Source organism: Phocoena sinus, chromosome 13 (assembly GCF_008692025.1).
Source record: "Phocoena sinus isolate mPhoSin1 chromosome 13, mPhoSin1.pri, whole genome shotgun sequence".
Classification (NCBI taxonomy): Eukaryota; Metazoa; Chordata; class Mammalia; order Artiodactyla; family Phocoenidae; genus Phocoena; species Phocoena sinus.
Genome location: NC_045775.1, coordinates 7,749,361 through 7,764,436, shown reverse-complemented (window position 1 = coordinate 7,764,436; position 15,076 = coordinate 7,749,361).

The following is a 15,076-nucleotide window of genomic DNA, read 5'->3' as shown; positions in this document are numbered from 1 at the left end:
CAGACACGTTCCCCTCTGGCCTGGAGCATGGTGAGCCAGTGGAGGGAGGAGGGAGAGGGGTGAGGTGTGCGCCCCCACCCCGTCCCCGCGCGCAGCTCAGGTGAGGGAGGTATGCAGACACGAAGGAAGCTGTGGGGAGACCTGTGCCCAGCAGAGTCCCCTGGCCCACAGCCCTGGCCTGGGAGAGGAGCCACCTTCCTCCTGGTGTGCAGCAGCCAGAGTGTGTCCCTGGGGACGAAGGGGTCCAGGTCAACGACGATGGAGCTGACTGACACCTGTGAGCTCTGCAGAGGATCTGGAAGCTCCTGGGCTCCCTGGGGAGGGGACACCCCGGTACCAAGGAGGCCGGTGGATCAGAGAAGGCCAGAATGGAGAGGCTGCTGGAGCAAGACTGTGTGGCCAGAATCCAGCGGTCAGCAACGGGCACACTGGAAGGTCAAGCGGTCAGACACAAAGCCAGGGCCTAGCAAGAGCTACTGGGGCGCCAACACCAGAAGGGGCAAGGGGGCCGTCGCCATCCCCACGAGGCCGTGTGAGCCTGCACACACCCACCCCCCCGCTCACAGGCACAGACTCGCAGACACACACACACACACTCACCCCCCCCCCCGCTCACAGGCACAGACTCGCAGACTCGCTCACAGACACACACACACTCACACACCCCCAAACACAGGCACACACTTGCAGACTCACACACACACACAATTGCACCCATGCCCCCAGGTCTCATAGGAGGAGCAGCCTGAGAGAGGATAACTGGAAATCTGAGAATTCACCCAAGAGAACAAGTGAAGAAGTCAGGCCGGAAGAGGTGAGACTGTTTATTGGCAAATTCGAGTTTCTTTCTCCTGCTGCCCTCAGGGCAGGGCTCTGGAGGAGGCAGACCCGATCACAGCGGGTGGGCTGAGTGCTGTAGACCTGCACTCCCCAGTCCCCCAGGTCTCCCCTCACTGCTGTGGCCTTTCTCCAGTTCAGTCCAGTCACCAGCAGGGCCTGCCTTTCACACCCCACTTACCCATCAGCCAGCATGGAAGAGCCTGCCAGGAGTTCTCAGGGACAGAGGCATGTGAGACAGAACCCCCCGCACCCATTCCCCAGGGCTCACAGTCCAGTATGGGAGCAAGACCCCAACTGGGCCAGATGTTATGAGAGCAGCTAGAGGTCTGCTGTGAGCGGAGTGTGCTCTAGAAGAGAGGGTCCTCCTATGCGGAGACATTTTTGTGGGACAGGAGAGTGAGGAAGGGCTTCCTGGAAGAGGGGGCACCTCTGAGAATTAGATGATGGAGTTAGATGATGGAAAGAAGAGACAGAGGGTATCCCATGTATCCACCCACCCATCCATTTATCCATCCATATGCCCAGCCAGCCAGCCAACCAGCCACCAGTGGCCCTCTGCCCACGGTACACCTGTTGCAGTGATGCTCGTGTATGGAGGAAAGAGCTGAGGCTGGGGCCAGGCAGGTGTGAGTAGAAGCCTGGCATTGCCACTTACTACTGCGTAGCCTTGGGCGTGTTTTCCCCGAGCCCCACTTTACTCACTTATGAAATGTGGACAGTTATGCCTTCCTAGATGAGATGTAATAAGGACCCCTCTGCCCCAGGCCCTCTGAATTCAGAAACCATTCCACTGAGGGTGGGTTGTAGACCGTGGAGTCATGGAGAGCCAGCCCTGGAAGCTGGAGCCCAGAGAGCCGATGCAAGTCACCCGAAGTGCAATAGTGAGTCGATGCCAGGACCGGGAGGCGACCGAGTCCTCCCTGAGTCTCTTCCTCCTCCCTGCCTCTGTCCAGGTTCACCTGAGACAAGGTCCCGCATCGCTTCTCCAGCCCAACCGACTCCTCCAGCCAGGATGGGTCCCACCACCTCTCCCCACCCGCTGCATGGTCAGGACCGCCTCTTCCCTGCAGCCCCCCTTGCCCAGGGCCCTCCCTCTTTTGACAACGCATGAGAAGCCCCCCAACCTCGGGGAGGGTGCATTCCCTCCGGTTACCTGCCTCCACTTTTCAACCTCCACTCAATCCCCATCCCCAGCCTGGCAAAGGTCCCCACCAGCCCCGCACAGGCACCCCAACAAGTCCTCAGAGTCTTCGTGTATCTCGTGTCCCTTCTGCACTTGACACTTCCCATGACCCCGCTCCTGGGTCTGCTCACACAGCTCTGATGGCTCCTCCTGGTCTCCGTGGCTGGTGCCCCTCTCCTTCCGGTCCCAGGAACCCCCTCTGCTCAGTCTTCCCACTCTTTCCGGGAAGGCCATGCATCGCTGGGGCTCCGCTTACCATCCCCTGTCCCCACAAGATGGAGTGAGTTTTGGGGGGGTGGGAGACAGAGATGTCAGGTCACCCAAAATCACATGGAAACAAAATCCAAACAGCTCTCCGTTATCCATCCTTCTGCTGAGTGCCACCGGGAAGGTCAGCGGAGGTCTGTGACTTGTCTGTCCCCCGGCAGACCTTGGACAGTGCCCCCCCATCACTGGCATGGCCTCCTAAACGGTCTCCCTACCTGCATCTCTGCCACTTTCCAGGGCATTGTCACCCTATCTTGAAAATTCTTCTTCTAACCAACAATCCGATCTTGCCGCATCCTTGGTTTAGACTCCCCAGTCATTCCCTATGGCCTTGGGGATGGAGTTCATCCTGGCAGGAGATCCCAGGTCCTTAATGACATGGTCCCTGCTGGTGCAGCCCCATCTCAGGCCCCTTCCTCACACATGCTCCCCGTGCCCGGGCTGTCTTCTGCTTGCAGAGCCCTCGCTGTTCATCTCAACCATCCCCCATCCATGAAGCACCCCAATATCCCCTCCTCCACCTCAGCTATTCGCAAGGGTGCAACCATGCACAGCTGGACATGAAGTGGGGTGACCAAGGTGAAAATGGGATCGCTACCTGATGGATGAGGAAAGTGAGTCTCAAAGAGATTGACATAGTTGGTGAGCAGCCGAGCCCTGGGCCATCGGCTCCAGGATTTAAAGGAGTCCAGAGAAATCCCAGGGGGCTGATGTTTCTTTTTTGCAGAAAATAGCTGGAAGGGCTGGCTCCAGTAATGACCACTTCTTCTGCTCTATGAGGGGCTGCTATCTTTGGCAAACTAATTACTAATAAGCTTCGCTCAACAGCTAGGGTAATCGCTAGAGAAAACTGTCTTTAAGGACTTATTCTGCCCAATTTGAGGCTTGATGTCACAAGGTAATGTCCTGAGAAAACCATTCTGAGGTGCAGAGGGTCAATGCAGGGTGCCTCCTGGGCTGGGCAAGCCTCTTTGCGCCTGTCAAGCAGCCTCCTGCGGTCCATCCCTCCCTGGGGAGCCTACATGGCCAGAGAGGGCTGAGGGGGGCATGAAAGTGGCCAGAGCCACCACCATCACCTCTAACAGGGCAGTTTTCCTCCCTTTGGGGCTGTTTCTGAATTTTCTTTTTCATGAACCCTTCACCTAGTAACAAAAGAGTCATCCTGGTTTAAATCTCACATCTGCCACAAACCTTAACTTCTCGATATGTAAGATGAGGACAGTAATTCATGCCTTTGAGGCTGTGTGAGAACAAATAAGCCTGTGGATGCAAAGTAGTTGGCACCGTGCTGGGCACACAGTAGGCTCCCAATAAGCGTTTCCCCCGTCATGGACTGAATATTTGCATCCCACCCCTGCAAATTCCTGTGTTGAAACCCTAACCCCAAAGTGATGGTATTTGGAGACAGGGGCCTTTGGGAGGTACGTAGGGTTAGATGAGGTCATGAGGGTGGGGCCCTCATGATGGGGTTAGTGCCCTTATCAGAAGAGACATGAGAGAACCCACTCTCTCTTTCCTCACTTGCACACATGCAGGAAAGACCATGAGAGCACATGGTGGGAAGGTGGCCATCCACAACCCATGAAAAGAGCCTGACACCAGACACCAAGCCCGCTGGCACCTTATCTCAGACTTCCAGCCTCTAGAGCTGGGAGAAAACTAAATTTGTTGTTTAAGCCACTCAGTCTATGTTATGTTGTTGTGGAAGCTCTAGCTGACAAATACAACTCCCTCCAGCCCCCTTCCTTTGGGAGACAGAAGCTCAGCTGTGCCTGCTTCTTTTCTCAGCTCACAGGTGGAGAGAATTGTATGCTCCCCTGTGTGTAAAACTGTACGTGCCTGAAGAAGGATCCAGAAGGTCGTTTACTGCAACGTGAACCACAGCTAACTGTCTCTGTGTGGTTGGACTTTATACTTTTACCTTGTACCTTTATGAATTATTTTAAATTTTTATAATAAGCATATATCATATTTATAATAAAAGAAAAGCTCAGAAAGTTCTTTTTGAGTGAGCTACCCAGAGCCTTCTCCCAGCACCCCTGCTTCTTTGTGCCGAGGGGCCCGTCACAGTCTACCCTGGGCTGGAGAAAGTCACCAGGGTAGGCTGGCGCTCCACCCGACAGCTCAAGAGATGGAGAAAAAAGACACACGTGCAGGTGTCCAGAAGGTGATGGCTCCCAGCTGCCTGTGGGCAACCAGCTTGTATCATTTGTATTAAACCATGTTCTGCTCTCCTTGGTACATTAGAGTATTCAGAACTGAGCGTCGGGCTGATGGGTTGTGGCTTCTGCATCGCTGATCACAGGCAGTCGGTGCAGCCAGCACGTGTTTTGCTTGTCAAATGCTCAGAACCAAATGGAGATGACTTACTTTTTGTAATATGTTCCTATTTCTTCCCCCAAATCAGTTCCATTGATCTGTCTCAAACAGTTGGTGTAAATATTCTTTTTTAGTTGCTAGTGCAAATCATATATATGTATTTAAGGGTTTTTTTTTTTAAAGACTTGGAAATATTTCTACGTCCCCAAAGTTCCCCTGACGGAAGAAAGGTCAACCATCTTCCTGTCCAGCTTTGTCTCCCGTGGGGCTCAGAGCTGCAGACGGGCCAGACTCTGGGGCCATGTGCCCTCTGCTCTGGGTGACCTGGGAGGACTCCTTGTTCTCTGGACCTCAGTATCCCCAAATGCAAGAAAAGCAGTGAGCAGAATGAGCTCTCTGCCCACCCCTTGTCCGCAGCCCGAGCATCCATGGCTGTGGGGAAAGTCACTGGTCAGCCCTGCTCAGCCAAGAGACCTGGTGGGCAGACACGCACGGACTCTAATCAGGGCAGGTAGGGGCGTGATGGGTCCTGTGTGGCTCCAGAGACAGACCTATAAGGTTGGAGAACTGCTGGCCTCTGATAAGCTATAGGACATTGTGCATCCAGGTTTCCATCTGCAAAGCAAGGAGGGGTCAAAATAATACTGCCTCGGGGGTGTTGTCAGAACAGGAGTGATGGGGGCTGGAGAGAGGTGGGGGTGGGCTTGATGCACGTACACTCCCTGTCTGGAGCTCACTGGTGTTAGCTGTTAGCATCCCGGGAGGGGCCTGGGGCAGGGGCGGGGCTGCAGGAGGCCCACCTCTGCATCACCTCTGCCTGTCCTGTCTTGTTCACATGGCCAGTTCCTCCAATGTCTTTGCATCAGAGGCTTAAGATCCACCTCAACACTTCACCTTTCAAGACGCTGGAAAGGCAGCGCCTCTGGGGGATGTGCTGAGAGAGGGTAGCTCTCTCTGGCTTCTTCCCCCTCAGTGCCACTCGGGACCTGAGCAACCTCAGTCCCTGGTTCCCTCCCAGCCAGGTCAGAGCCAGAGCCCCAGGCCCTGGCCCCTGTGTGGCTTGCTCTGTCTCACTGCCTGTCCAGCCTGGAACTCTGTTCCTTCCCACCGCTGGCTTCTGGTCTTCGGCTCCACGTAGCGCCCTTAGCTTCCTGCCTGGGGCTGGGGGGCCTCTCGTTCCACCAGCGACTCATTAGTCAGGGGTAAGCGGAGTCCACAGACATTTCTGTTGGGCCTGCAACGTAGTCCAGGAGAGGAGAGGGCAGGGAAGGGGCTAGAAGGCAGGCGCGAAGTGACCATCTATGGAGTGGCCACCTACCCTGCCTCGGGCGTGAGGCCTTGTTAACTCTAATTCGCACCAACGGTGGGAGAGGGGTGTTACTTCCCAGCTCAGGGAGATCAAGCGATCCCTCCAGCCTAACAGAATCAATACCAGTGGGAACTGAGGTCAGCTGACTCTGATGGCCCTTGTGCTTTCCTCCAGACTGGGTTTCATCCGGTAACCCAGAGAATGCCGGTTCAAAGAGCCGGGTACTCAGCCCCAGGCTACGGCTTTGTTTCGCAGCAGGAAGCTTTGTGGGCACGCGGATCAGACAGCTGCCAATTCCCAGGACAGGCGTTATTCCCAATGATCTCATTGCCCTCATAATCTGTGAGGACGTCTTGGAAATCCCGGTGTTTGTGTGCTCAGACGGCTTCTGGGTTCCCTTCCGCGCTCATAAATCACAGAGGTTTACCCCCAGCCCAGGGCCCCACCCTTTGGCTTAGGGCTCTGAGTGTCTTGAGAGTCAGGGGTCTGTTTTGACATACTCCCTTGGGATGAAGTGGCACCCCACCCATGTGACGTTTCTCTCCTGCCTTCCTAAGGGCAGGGCTCTGGCCTCATTCATCTCAAAACCCCTTCATTAGCATAAAACATGCTCCCCTCACTCCAGAAATTACAAGGGTTTTAGGAGCGCTGTGTCAGAAGCTGAGGGCAGAGACCCAATGTACATTTCTTACTTTGCCACAGTCTCCATCCTCCTTGGAGGCCCTGTCCTCTCAAGGAGAGTCCACAAGGCTAAGTGGCTGCTCTCTGGTCTCCGGGCTTAGTTCTATAAGTCACTGTTTGCTGACCATCAGAGCCGGTGGATTGATGGGTCCCACAGCCGAGTGGCCAGGAGCCCAGTCCTGACGCTGGTCCGGGCTCCCACAAGCCAGTTGTTCTCAAAACGTGGCACCCAACGGCAGCGTCAGCATCACCTGGAAAACTATTCAAAATGTAAATTCTCAGGCTCCACCGCACACTACTGAATCAGAAGCTCTGGGTGGGACCGGTGGCCTGTGTTTTAACACACCCTCAGGGGACTGAGATACAGGCTCACGTGTGAGGATGCTGCCCTACGCTGCCCCTTTACACACATGGCCAGAGCACAGTCTCCATCCCCAGAGACGCTGAGGGGACCATACTCATCCAGGTTGGGTGCCGGGTGCTGTGGAGAGTGTGAACCAGGGGGCTGGGGGCCCAGAGGGAGAGGGACTCAGGGTTCTGAAGGTGGGATCTGAGCCGATCCCTGAAGGATGTGAATGAGGTGCCTGTGGATATGGGGGAGGAAACAGAGGATGTCCCCCCAGGAGAAGGGTCAGAGCTTTTCCCCGGAGGTCAGGGGAGACAGGTGTTCTGACAGCACGTTTGCAATTCAGCTCCTTCCCAGACAGGAGTCCCCCAGACCCCGCGCTGGGTATCTGTTGTTTGCTCTCCTTGGAGCCTCTGGAAGGAAGAGCTTCGATGTCCAAGGTGCAAAAGCACCTTCCCCGCGGACTTGCCTCTGCCGGGCTCTGGTGTCACAGGCTGGACGCAGATCCCCAGGCTGTGGAGCTGAGAGGGCCACAGCCCAAACCAGAGGGGGCTCCGCTGTCCAGAGAGTCATGGTGGGGGTGGGGCTCCGCCGTGAGAAGAAGTGGGAGGAGGAGGGAAGGGGCGGGGGACTGGGGGGCGGTGAATGGTGGAGGGGGTGGAGCCTTCCGGTCAAGCCCCTCCCACTCCCGTAGGCCCCCTCTCCCTGCGGCAGAGGCCATTCCTGAGTCCGAGTCCCACTCTGTGGCTTTAATTAGGATGACGTTTTGGCATGTGGGACCCCAAGCCGGCGAAGGCCCCACCAGCCCTACAATTACAAGGTTGTCTCTCAGTTTCGGGTTCTGCCTCTCTAGAGCAGCGATCTGCATTCCAGGCCCCAGTTCGGCCTCATTCATTCCACAAATGCGCCGAGCACCGGCTCTGGGCAGCCACGTGGCCCACGCCACGTGATCTGAGACACGCCCTGCCTCCCCGATATTCCTCTCCTGATGCCCCGTCATCTATAGAGAGGATGATTAGCAAGGACCGGACGATGGAAAGGGCTCCCACAACTCAGCCACTTAGTCCCCGTGAGGCTGGAGGGCGGAAGTGCATCCGCGCGTTGATCTCCTTTGGCCTAAACAGGCTGTGAGGGAGCGGAGACAACTGCAGACTGGGGTGACGCTGCTATATTAAGATCAGTTACACAGTGCAGCAAACGTTTGAATCATTCCCAGAACCCTAACTGCTTGGATTTGAATATGCATGAGAAGCTGCCCAGAAATGACTGAAATACATATATACGTGTATGTAGTCAAAAAGCCAAACAGCTCTGGGGTGAAGAGTAACAAAAGGCAATCTTCCACTCTGGTGAAAGGGTGTGGGTAGAGTACAGGCCTCGTGTTGCATTAATTGATGAAGACTCATTCACAACCAAGGTGCAGATCCAGGGGCCCACGGGAGGCCTTGCATCCACACTGCACGCCTGCGAGGTAGGAAGTGCTTTCCCCATTTACAGACAGGGAAGCTCACGCTGTCCGAGTGAAGCTCACACTGCTGGTCAGAGCTCCAGGGGGAATGTGAGCTGCGTCTCTGGGCCCAAAGCCCCGCCCTTTCCATGCAGACTCTGTCTCAGACACTGAAGAGATCCCACGCTTATCCACTGCGGTCCTTCGGGTTCAGGCTTTACAAAAATCATACTGACTTCTGCTTCCTGAACTTATGTGCACGAGGAGTCAGACGGGACCACAAGCAGCTGTTGCACAAGAGGATCAGGAAGGAAAGGGTTCTTGGAAGTTCAGCGATAACTCCAGAAAAATCAGACAACTAGAAGAACGATAAGACGGGCATAGCCGAACACCAAACCAATAATATAGACAATAAAACCAAGGAAATCGGGCTTCCCTGGTGGCGCAGTGGTTGAGAGTCCGCCTGCCGATGCAGGGGACACGGGTTCGTGCCCCGGTCCGGGAAGATCCCACATGCCACGGAGCGGCTGGGCCCGTGAGCCATGGCCGCTGAGCCTGTGCGTCCGGAGCCTGTGCTCCGCAACGGGAGAGGCCACAGCAGTGAGAGGCCCACATACCACACACACACACACCCACACACACAAAAAAAAAACCAAGGAAATCTTCAAACACAGGGCAGAAAGGCAAGAGAAAACAAAACACACACACACAAAGCAAAGTTACTCTTAATACACATGAAAAATGGGTCCTCAATTTCTTTTTTTTAAATTTTTATTTATTTATTTATTTTTGGCTGCGTTGGGTCTTCCTTGCTGCATGCGGGCTTTCTCTAGTTGCGGCGAGTGGGGCAGTGCCCAGGCTTCTCATTGCGGTGGCTTCTCTTGCTGCGGAGCATAGGCTCTGAGCGCACGGGCTTCAGTAGTTGTGGCTTGTGGGCTGTAGAGCGCAGGCTCAGCAGTTGTGGTGCACAGGCTTAGTTGCTCTGCGGCCTGTGGGGTCTTCCCAGACCAGGGCTCGAACCTGTGTCCCCTGGATTGGCAGGCGGATTGTTAACCACTGCGCCACCAGGGAAGTCCCTGAGCTCCCCCGACTTTGAAGTGAGGCTTCCCCAGGAGCAGCAGAAACAGTGAGGCCTGCAGGCAGGGCTGTGGAATCCGTCTCTTCCACCAGGCCCTGCTTGGGCGAAGTTGGCTGTAAATCTCTCCCTGTTTACACCACCCAGAGCAGGCACTGGCTGCCCTCTCAGAAAACCCCCAGCGTTAGGCCTCGGAGCTCATCCAGGATGCCATGGACACGGCCCGTGTCTGCATGGACTGGACAAGGGGTCAGGAACAAGAGTGGGACTTGATGGAGGGAGGTCCCAGCTTCCCTGTAAACACTTAGGGAGCGCCTCTCTGTGCCTGCAGGCATGATGCGAGGCACTGCTACAGAGGGAGGGCATGGTCCCCACCGCCAAGAGACCAGAAAGCCCTTCACAAAATGTAGAGAAAAGAAGCTCTAGGCCTGGCCAAGAGCCAGGCTGCCCATGGCACAGTGACATGCACATCGTGGGTGACAATAAGTTCATCCCATAATATTTTCTGTGGCCCTACAGTGGACCAGGCACTGCTCTAGGTGCCAAGGGACACATCTGTGACCCAGGTGCAAACTTAACCTCAGGGGACTCACAGCCCCGGTCACTGTCCCACACCAGCAGCAGTGAGAAGAGGCCGAGGGAGGCTGGGAGAGCAAAGACCTCCAGCCCCAGGGAGGGGGCTGTCCTGGCCCAGCTACTCTGCACACCCCCCACCCCCGCCCTGTTAGAGGGAAATCGTGGACAAGTTTATTAAACTCTCCAAGCCTCGGTTTTCTAGAAATGTGCGAAAGGGTCAATTATCAGGAGAGACTGGGTCCCTGCCTGTACGCCCCCTTCCTGTGCTCTGGGCAGCCAGCTGAGAAGGATGTTTGGGGCTCCTGTCTCTCACGTGCCATGACTGTCTGATCCAGGAGCAGAGCGTGGCTGGTGCTTCCGGGGTTGGAAAGTAGACCTGCCTGCAGTCCCTGCCTCTGTTGGCTGTGAACCAGGTTCAGGGAAAGACAGGAAATTAGAGCGGGAAGGAGAGGCTTCGGGGTGCACCAGCAGGCCTAGCATCTTCCTCCTTTCATTTAGAAGGCAGGCGTTGATTTGTTTTTGCGTGCGCGCACACACACGTCCTCACTTTCACTGTGTGCTTTATGAGAAGCAGAATGAAATGGACCCCTCATTCTGAATGTGAACTTCAAGGCTTTAAAAGGCCAAGAGGTTTTAACAAAGGTTTGAAAAGACGTCTGCTAAATACTTGCAATCAGTCAGCCCCGGGCTCTGCTACAACACCCTACCAAACCACCTGTGTAAGTAATGGGGGGCTGTTAGTGGGGCCGGTTTTCAGTCTAACTCCTAAAACGTCAGCGCCAACCCTTGGTTCAAACCTGTAGCCAGGAGTGGGTGAGGAGTGGACAGAGAGGGGAGGTGAGCACAGAGATGGGACCAGGGGTCTGATCCTGACTGCTGCCAACCCCGCGTGACTTTAGACCATCACGTGATCTGCCCCAGGGGCCACTTCCCCGAGGACAGAGTGGGGTGGCTGACTCCACGATCTCTCCAGCACCGTTTCTGCCCCCGGGGCCAAGATGCCCCTCTCCAGACCCTGCAGGAGGCGACCTCGCCTCTGAGAAGGGAAGATGGCATCACAGCCGGGTCTGGATGCAGGGGTAGAAGCAGACAGTGGAAAAGTGGGAGAAGGGCAGTAGGGATGCTAGGAGGCCCCCGTGCACAGGTGGGGAGCACAGACTCTCCAGCGTGTGGGGTAAGAAGAGCCACCTCTGGTGTGATGTTGGGGCGGTGGGAGATAAAGCTGAAGGGGTATTGGGAGCCGGGCCATGGAGGCCTTGAGGGCCCAGCTCAGCAGTCTGAACTTGGCCTTGGGTTGGGGAGACAGGGAAGGGAGGGAGAGCCGGGTTCTGGCTCACACCTCCCACTCCCACTCAGGTGCAAGGTGTGGACAGTGGCCGGCGCTCCTGGGGGCTCCAGGTTACCTGCGATCCGGCTAGGCCTCCCTGGGGCCTGTGCTCCAAGGCCAGGGCAGACGCTCCCCGCCAAATCTAGCAAAGACCCAGACAAGTCGAATATGGCAGACACAAGGCCCTTGGCTTCAAGCAAACAGCTCCCAACCTCTTAGCCAACATGTGCAGCAGCAGAAACCAGCTGGTGTGGTAACATTTGCACCTTCTCCCCAATCTGGGCTGCCACCATAGCAGGACAGGTCCCATTTTCCCAGCCAAGCCCTTGTCAACGGCATGATGTTTTGCATTTGGGGACAAGATGTGGCTGCTGGCAGCTCCCGTTCAGGGCGAGTCTTTTGCCCTGAAGGAACCCAGAGGCTAAGCTGGTCCCTTGGGATGGGACGCTGCCCCGCCAGGTGGTGGGCACCAGGTCCAAGCTGGAGTTCCACACTGACCTCTCTTTAGCTGTGTGACCACAGGTCACGGGTTTCACCTGAAGCCAGAGCAGTCATTCCCTTCCGGCTCGTTGTTGACAGAGGGAAATAAAGTCGTGGCTGCAGCAGCCGCAGCTCCAAGTATGGCTGAGAGCGTCAAAAACAATGAAATGATGGAGCATCACGTCTCCTAACTCTTGTTTTCATTTCTCCCCCCTTTGGATCCCCACAGCATCCCTGCAGCTACGTCTTAGGCCGCTACAAGTGGACAAAAGCATTTACGGGGAGGTTCCTCCACAGATTACGGCTACGGCTGAAACCTCCTTGCAAATCTGCTGCCAGGTGCAGTCCCACGAGCACAGTGCACGGAGCTGTCTTCTCACAGGCGGCAAGGTGGGAGCCCTCTCTGCAAACACCTGTCTCTCGTCTCCCTGGGAGATGCCAAGAGACTGGTGAGACATTGAATTATCCTCTTGTGGGGGACCAGGGAGGACCAGGCAGCCCCTTCCCAGACAGGGGGAGGCAGGGGCTCCTGCCTCAAAACCATTCCCCACGCTGGCCTGTCATCTGTTGAAATTGCCCCATTAGTGGGACCCCTTTAAATCAGGCAATGTGCACCCCTTCCTGTCACCTCCAGCGATTGCTAGGGTCTTACCTGCCTCCATCAGGTTTCCTCAGGGAGCGTGGGTGCAGTAATTCTAGGTCTTGCCATTTTCACGGATCATTTCTTACCCATTTTCTGGGTATTTCATTTCGTTGTTGTGTGTGGTACCTCCAGACCCCAGATGGTAAGTTTTAATCTCCAGACACCTCCTACCATTGCCAAGATGGATCCTGAACTCAGCACGGCCTGAGCATCTGGTCCAAAGCTGCTTGCCCAAGAAAATGTTTTCCTTTTCCTTCTTTTTCTTTCCTTTAAAACACCACCGCCAGAGCCAGTCCATCTGCAGAGATGCCTTCCTGGGAGATCAGATGATGGCATCCTGGACCTTATTAGGAAGCTCAGGGTAAACGTTAAGTGGAGGCCGTGGGGCGTGTCACTGTCTGGCTCCAAATGAGTGTGGGCTGCAGGCTCTGGACTCAGCTCCTGCTTCTGCCACCAAGGAGCAGCATGGCCACCAGCCTGTTGCTCTCTGGGCCTCAGTTTCCCCATCTGTAAAACTGAGGCTGACTAGCTCACCGCGTGATTTGTTTACACACACACACACACACATACACACACACACACACACACTCCCACACTCCCAATTCTCTATTTTCAAAATGAGTTCATTATGTGCTCCCAATGTTATGAGAAGCACAGCAAGCTGGACCCCTCAAGCTAGCTATGACCTTCAGGACTTTAATTAAACCCCTCTCACTCAGCTGTGCATGACATGGAGCCACGGTTTTTCTGTTAGTACGAGGCAGGGGGCCGGGGGCAGGGGACGCTGGACTAGATGATGCCTAGTTTTCTTTTAACTTGGATATTCTGTGATTCAAGAACCATACCTTTCTTTCTCTCTCTCCCTCTTTCAATAGAAATTAACAGCTCACAGGAGGTTTGTCATATCCTCCTGAGTCAGAGAAGAGGGTGTTAAGTGATGGTCCTAGGACGGGGGCGGAGGATGTGATAAGAGGAAAGCTCAGGAAAGGAGGGAGAGAAGCCACCTCCCAGAGCAGGAGCTGGGACCACAGAACCTCATGCAGGAAACCAGGAGTCGGGGCTTCTTGGGGGAAAGAAGGAGGGGGGATGAGACCCCGAGGCTCGGTGAGATGGGCACGGACTTGCCTTCTCTGAGGTGGTCCCACACTCCATGCTCATGCAGTTCCCCTGCTTCTGCTTCTCCCCACTCATCATTCAAGGCCTGACATAGTGCTGTTTCCTGTAGCCCAGGGTTGGCACACTTTTAATGTAAAGGGCCAGTAATAAGCATTTTTGGCTCTGAGGGCTATGTGATCACCACAGCTCTTCAACTTTGTTCTTGTCACTCAAGAGCAGCCAGAGACAACCTGTGAGCAAGGGGCGTGGCTCTATTCGTAAAGAATTTATTTGAATTTCAGGTTCTTTTCACCTGTCACAAAATGTTATTCTTCCTTTGATTTTTTTTTTATCATTAAAAAACGTAGAAACCATTCTTAACTTGTGGATGTACAAACACAGGCAAGGGTCCACAGTCTGCCAGCTCCTGCCCTGGCCTCTTGCTACGCAAAGTGCAGTCCACGGACCAGCAGCATCAGCTTCACGTGGCAGCTTGCTGGAAATGCAGAAGTTCAGGGGCGCACCCCGAGTGACTGATTCAAAGTCTGCATTTTAGCAAAATCTCTGGATCACCCCTGTGCACTTTAAAGTTTAAAAAATACTGATGCCTGCGTGTCACCCGGGGGTTCTAATGTAATAAGTGTGGATGCAGCCTGAACACTGAGATTTCATAAAGCTCCCCAGCTGATTTTGTTGGGCCCCAGGAAGATCCCTAGGGAGAGAGGGCAGCCCCTCCACCTGTCTCCAAAAGCTCTCTGGTCACTCGTCCACGACAAAGCGTGTCACTCTATATGCATGTCACGCTCTGAGCTCCTCTGGGACCAGGACCCTGTGTAAGCCTAATTCACGGAAGAGCTCTGACACACTGCTCACCCTCTTGGGAGTCAGTCTCCTCCTAAGGGTGGATGAGATGGGCTCTGAGTGTTTTTGTAGCAGTAAAGACACTCTCCCCGGGGGAATTCCTTGGTGGTCCAGTGGTTAGGACCCAGCAATTTCACTGCCGAGGGCCTGGGTTCAATCCCTGGTCAGGGAACTAAGATCCCATAGGAAGTCACCGGGCGTGGAAAAAAAAAAAAAAAAGACGCTGTCTCCTGACCCCAGGTGAATAGTAGGGAAGGTGCCTCACCTCCTGGACTCTCTCCAACCCTGAACTTCTTCCCTGCTCTGGGCTCAGTTCTCAGGCCAGCACAGACTTGGGGCTTCCCGAGGACTCTGGGGGCAGGGGGACAGAGAGAGGCAATCCCACCCAACTCAGTCGCATTCAGCAGGCCCCACTGAGCCCCAGGGATGCCAAACAATCCCCTCTTCCCGAGCCTCTCCTCCCTCCCACTGAGTCCCACAGCCCTGGGCCCACCTCTTCCTCTGCCTTCCGTGGTCACCTGACCCAGTATTCCCTGGAGAAACGTGTGAGGGAGGGGTGCACAACATTGGCTCAGGGCCCCGCACCTCACAGGGGCAGCTCTGACTCTCTCCTCCCTTCAAGGCCCC